The sequence below is a fragment of the Sceloporus occidentalis genome, unplaced genomic scaffold, assembly GCF_023333645.1.
Source record: "Sceloporus occidentalis isolate IW3139 unplaced genomic scaffold, rSceOcc1.0.p SCAF_94, whole genome shotgun sequence".
Classification (NCBI taxonomy): Eukaryota; Metazoa; Chordata; class Lepidosauria; order Squamata; family Phrynosomatidae; genus Sceloporus; species Sceloporus occidentalis.
Window position 1 is genome coordinate 2,745,881 of NW_028317074.1, and position 6,598 is coordinate 2,752,478.

The following is a 6,598-nucleotide window of genomic DNA, read 5'->3' on the forward strand; positions in this document are numbered from 1 at the left end:
CTTGTGTTTAGCTGTAATTTTCTTCTTTCCCGTTTACTGAACCCACACACATTAGATATTGTTTTTTTCAGGACAAGAAGGCCTTTCTTTAGATGACATTGTTTTGATTGTATCATATTATTTACTATTAAAAAAATTATAAAATATGGTGAAAAATTTAGAAAAAAATGACTGTTTCTAACTTTTAGTTGAAAAATCTTTTACTCATCTATAAAAGGTAATGAAAAAACCTGCTAAATAGATTCTACTATTTGTCCTGAGTTTAGAAATACCCAATGTTTTTATGTTTTTTTGCTTTTTTCTACCCATTATGGGGCAATAAGTACAGGTAGCGTTTTGCTATTTCAAAGCCATTTTTTCCAAATCTGGTAATTCTTCCCCCCATGTGCCATTTCGGGTATCTTTGAACCCGGCCAATGCAATTTACCCCATCAAGTCATATATTTTTGAAAACTAGACAGCCCAGGGTATTCCAAATGCTAGTATTTTAACTCTTTCCATGCACCATATCTACCACCAGTCTTTGTCAAACTTTATGGTAGTCATTTTTTGCATTTGTTTTGTCATACACATTTTACTTCAGGTATGAATTAAAATGTTCTAGTTTATGTCACTATCACAAAACACCCCAATATGTGTTCAGCAACATCTCCTGAGCGCAGCGATACCCCACATGAATGATTTTGCCTGGCTGTTTGGGGGCAAAAGGGCCACATTTGGGGCATGCGCATTTTTCAATGTTGAACTTTGGCATTTGGGGATCCACTGCCCATGCCCTATTTGGTACATCTTTGAGCCGGGCCATTTCAGTGTGCCCAATAAACCCATATATTTTTGAAAACTAGACACCCCAGGTTATTTCAAATGCTAGTATTTTAACTCTTTCCATGCACCATATCTACCACCAGTCTTTGTCAAACTTTGTGGTAGTCATTTTTTTGCATTTGGTTTTCCACACACATTTTAATTCAGGTATGAATTAAAATGTTCTCGTATATGTTACTATCACAAAACGCCCCAATATGTGTTCAGCAACATCTCCTGAGTACAGCGATACCTCACATGAATGATTTTGCCTGGCTGTTTTGGGGCAAAAGGGCCACATTTGGGGCATGCGCTTTTTTCAATGTTGAACTTTGGCATTTGGGATCCACTGCCCATGCCCTATTTGGTACATCTTTGAGCCGGGCCATTTCAGTGTGCCCAACAAAACCATATATTTTTCAAAACTAGACACCACAGGGTATTTTAAATGCTGGTATTTTAACTCTTTGCATGCACATATTTTACCACCAGCATTTTTTCAAAGTTTGCAGTAATATTTTTGTGTGTGTATTTTTCCCACACACACCTACTTTATGTATGAATTTACAGCTCCTGGTATATGCCGCTGTCACACGACACCCCATAATGTGTTCAGCAACATCTCCTGAGTGCAGTGATACCCCACATGCATGGGTGTGTCATTTTTTGGGGGAACTAAAAGGCCACATTTGGTACGTGTGCATTTTTCTAATTGGAAATTAGATGTGTGGCCATCCTTCCCCCCGTGTTAATTGGGACGTTGTTGAACCTGGCCCATTCAATTTACCCCATCAAATCATACATTTTTTAAAAGTAGACACCCCACGGGCATTTAATATGCCAGTATTTTAACTCTTTCCATGCGAGAATTGTTTTAAGCTAATATGCTAATTTTAGGACTTGCTCACAAAAATATATTTTTTATATATATATATATTTTTTTTTATTTTTTTTTTTCAACTTGGAGGTTCCCCTGATAGTGACATCAGTGGGAAATGATTTTTACATTTTACTGTTTTTTTACTATTTTTTTCTAATTATTATTAATTTTATTTTATTTTTTAATTTATTTTTACTAATCACACTGTGATTAGAAAGCTGGGCTCCATTGACTTGCATGGTGAATGCAGTACCTGTATTCAACCTGCAAGTGGAGCCAAAGTTCTCTAGATGGTCTGGACTATCTAGCGAACTTTTAAAATTTGTGGTTCCTGTTACAGGACGGCGGCCATCTTCCTTGATGGCGAAGATTGCCGGCAGCTGCGGCTGTGACCGCTCTCCGGAGCGGTCACAGCCCATCAAAAGGTTAGTGTTTGGTGTCGCTGGATGCCTCCTGATCGAGGCATTCCAGCGACACCATTTAAGTTTAGGAGGCGATCGTCGATCGCCTCCTAAACTCTTTTAAAACGGGCGTCCGCCGCCATACAAAGTATGGCGGATGTTGACGCCCCGTGGAGGGGCCAGAGATGGCCCCTTCGTGCCGATCGCGGCGTTGCTGAATGCCTCGAGGTCGAGGCATTCAGCAACGCTTTTTGGGTGCAGAAAGCGATAGTAGATCGCTTTCTGCACCCGTTTAAAGACGTGCCGGTCCTGGCACGTCAATTGTCGTAAAGCACATGCTTTTCCGTGCCGTGCCAGGACCGGCAATTGTCATTAAGGGGTTAAGGACCAGGCTATTTTTTTCTTTTTGACTGAGTTTTGTTTTTTTTTTTAACATTTTTGGTGTTTTTAGCTGTGATTTTCTTCTCTCGTTACTGTACCCACATAAGTTATATATTGTTTTTTTTTCATAAAAGAAGAATTTTCTTTAGATACCACTATTTTGATGGTATCATAATTTAATTTAAATATATAAATATAATAAAATACGGTAAAAATTGGGAAAAAAGTTTTTCTCACTTTTATTTGAAAAATATTTTACTCATCTATAAATGCTAATGAAAACTGCTAAATAGATTGTACTATTTGTCTAGAAATACCTAATGTGTTGTTAGCTTTTGTTTGCAAGTTATAGGGTGATAAGTACATGTAGCGTTTTTCTATTTTATAACCATTTTTCCCCCCAAATCTGGTAATATTGTCCCTATGTCCTATTTGGGGCATCTTTGATGACGAACAACTCAATTTACCCCATCAAACCATATATTTTTGAAAATAGTGGTATTTTAACACTTTCCTTGCACTAATTCTACCACTAAGTTTGGGGTAGTAATTTATTTTGTGTGGGTTTTTTGTGTGTACAGTAATACCACCCATGCATAGATTTGTTGGGTTGTTTAGGGGCTAAAAGGCCAGATTTGGGTGGTGCACATTTTTTTTTCATTTTGACATCTCGTCAGGCTGTGCCCATGTGCTATTTGGTACATCTTTGAACCCAGCCAAATTAATTTACCCCATCAAACCATACATTTTTTTTTAAACAAAGACACCCCATGGGTATTTCAAATGCTAGTATTTTGGGAAGATACAGCTGGGAAGATACAGCATTAATATTAGCACTTGCTCATAAAAATTAAGCTTTTCTTGTTTGTTTTTTTTGTTACTTTTTTTTTACATTTTGTTGGAACTGGATGGTTCCCCTGAGGGTGACATCACCGCATAATTTAAAATGTTACTACATTTTTGTTTATTATTTAACTATTTTATTTTTCAATTTTTTAAATTTTATTTTACTAATCACACATTGTGATTAGAAAGCTGGGCTCCATTGACTTGCACGGTTGAATGCAGTACTTGTATTCAGAGTTCTCAGCAGGGTCTGGAGAGATCCTCTTGGAAACTTGTTTATTTTTAAAAGGATACCGCCACCTTTCAAGAGGCAAAATCTCTTGCAGTGGCACTTGTGACCGCTGTCCAGATCGGTCACAGTGCGCCCTGGGGTGGATTTTGGGTGTCGCTGAATGGCTAGCTATTGAGGCATTTCAGCAACACCATTTAATCCATTTAAGATCGTTGATCCCCTCCATAGCTCTTTTTAAATCAGGGCATCGACGCTCTGAGGAAGGGCCACATGGGGCCCCGGCTGCAGTTTTTGGTGTTGCCAAATGTCTCAACATTGAAGCATTACAGCAACACAGTTTAAGTTCTAAGCTTATTTAACACACACTCCATCTCACCCCACTTACACATCCATGCTCACGCACACAATTATACATCCATGCTCACACACACAATTAAACATTCATGCTCACATCCATACATACATATATGCAAACACATATACATATTTCCCACACTGGGAGATTCGCGTAGACAACTTCCGCTGCAGCCGGAAGGAGGTGCGGTTAGCAGCGGGGGTTGTCTGCATCCATCGCGCAGACCTTCCCCGGCTGTCGGAGATCAGAATTCCCCCGCGCCGGTGCAGGGAATTCTCTCTGAAAGTCGGGGTAGGTCTGCGCGATGGACACAGACAACCCCTGCTGCTAACCGCACCTCCTTCCGGCTGCAGCAGAAGTTGCCTACGCGAATCGCATAGACGTCTACCCGCTGCCCGGACAACACACCGGGGATATCATGGGGCACAGTGGCATTTAGAAGGTTAAAAGGCATATCATGGGGCACAGTCGCATATAGGGGGTATAAGGCAATTCTGGGCAGAGTGGCAAGCCTGGGGGCAGATGTGCATGACTGGGGGGCAGGTTGGAAAATTAAATGAAATAAAAACAAAATATTTTTCTCAATCATAGCTTTTATTAAAAAAAACTAGTCTACATAGTTTACATGAATTAACATTTACTGGTAAAACTTTTTTCTTATATTCAGGTTTTTTCTTTTTTTCCTAAATTAATATTCAGATTTTGGGGGGTCGTCTTATAATCGAGCAAATACGGTACATACATTGTGTCTGTAAAGACTTTAAAAGTAGTGCAGGCTCTTTGCGTTCGAGCATATTGCTAGATGAGTGGCAGGGAGATCACACTGACCTACATTCAGTGACATGTGATACCCGCCTTCCTGATCTACTGTGACACAATTCTTTGGCTTGTTTATTAAAACTAGAGACTGGCAGCCGTCAACCACAGCCTTATCACGGTTCTCTTTCTTATATAACCTGGACATCCTATCTCTATATTATTATTAATAACACACGTTAGTAAAACAGGTGTTAATGGTACTAATTGTGTTGAATTTGGATGGCCACAATATATTGGGTGTGTTGTTTTTATACGATTGTTAGTGGAAACCTTTTAGGAAACCTTTTAGGAAACAAAGATAGTACATATTGGTATACATAATAACCTATGTACTTTCCATTCCTTACTGCTCTAAACAGATGCCGATTGAATTGTTTATGGACTGAAGATATCAAGCATTTTTTAAATCACCAACCCAAAGTAATAGCAAGCATTTATGTGACGATGAGATTATAGTTTAGTTCCTGTACAACAATTCTTTCAGTCCTGTGATTTCAATGAGAAGCAGGAAGATAAAATGAAAATTGCTCCCAATATTCTCTAAAGCAATAGCTGATTCATTTTAGCTATTCATATAAGCAATACTTACTTTTACGGAATGTCAGAAGCAGAATTTAGTCACTTCCCAACATCCATGTCCTGTAGATTACACAACACAAAGTAACTACAAATCCCAGGACTCTCCCTGATGCTAAACCATTAACTCTATGCTTACACTTAGTTCTCTTGATGTCAACAGCTGTAAAATAAGAAGCACCACCTAGTGGAAGCTGCAAATTGTCCACATGTAAGGTTTTAAATTAAAAGTGACAAACTTTTATATATGCAAGAAGGCTAAAGCAAAAAAGGGTTACGTCTATTTGTGTGAAAACTGTTATCGATACTGAATTTACATGACATCTTTATAAAATCCGTGCCATGTTGTCAACCTAACCAATCAAATAGCAAACCAAACAGCAAATACCTTAAAAAGTGCTTAAGGAGAATGCTAGTCTTTCTGGTGGGAAATCTAGCTCTGGCCAACAGCCAAGAGTTAATATGCAGTGGATCTAAATGAAATGCTAGTTTTACTGAAATACAGCTACATTGAAGCAAATCCCTTTTGGAAAACTTCAGACGAAAGATTTGCATCAGACAAAAGATCACCATAGGAAGTAAGGCAAACATAAAGACCTTACTCTGCATGGGCAATGTGACCATCCTCTGCATCTTGAGTGCACTCGTCCAAGTCTGCAAGGACCTCAGCAAAGCTTTAGACACAAAAGTCAACTGTAAATCTGAGATCATGTTTTGTGAGCACTGGGACCTGTCTCCTGACCCACTGGCCAATGTCTCGAAAGATGAACTTGCCCATACTGATACTCCTCACTCCTTTGGAAGCTCTTTTTGTACTTCGCCAGGATTTTTGGTGTGTGTTTCTTTCCTGCTAATAGGAACTTACCGGTTCCCTGGCTCACGGCCAACCGTGACAGATTTTTCAAAGAAAAGTCAGAAAAAGTCCTTTTTTAAATTCTTCACCATATTTTATATATTTTTTAATAGTAAATTAGAGGATACGATCAAAATAATGGTATCTAAAGAAAGCTTTTCTTGTGTGTGTATATATATATATATATATAAAAATAATTATATAATTTGTGTGGGTACAATGAATAAGAAAAAAGAAAATTACAGCTAAACAGCAATACTGCTAAAACAGCCACTGTCACTAAGACTACAAACAAAAGATCTGTCCTTAAAGGGTTTCCATATTAGTACATAATAATATAAAAATCTAGGACTTTTTTAGAAAGGAAGATCTATGTGGAACAGCACCTTTAAATTGAAATGTAGGGCCTCTAATGTGTCTTAAATCCGACATGGACCCAACAAAATTCCAA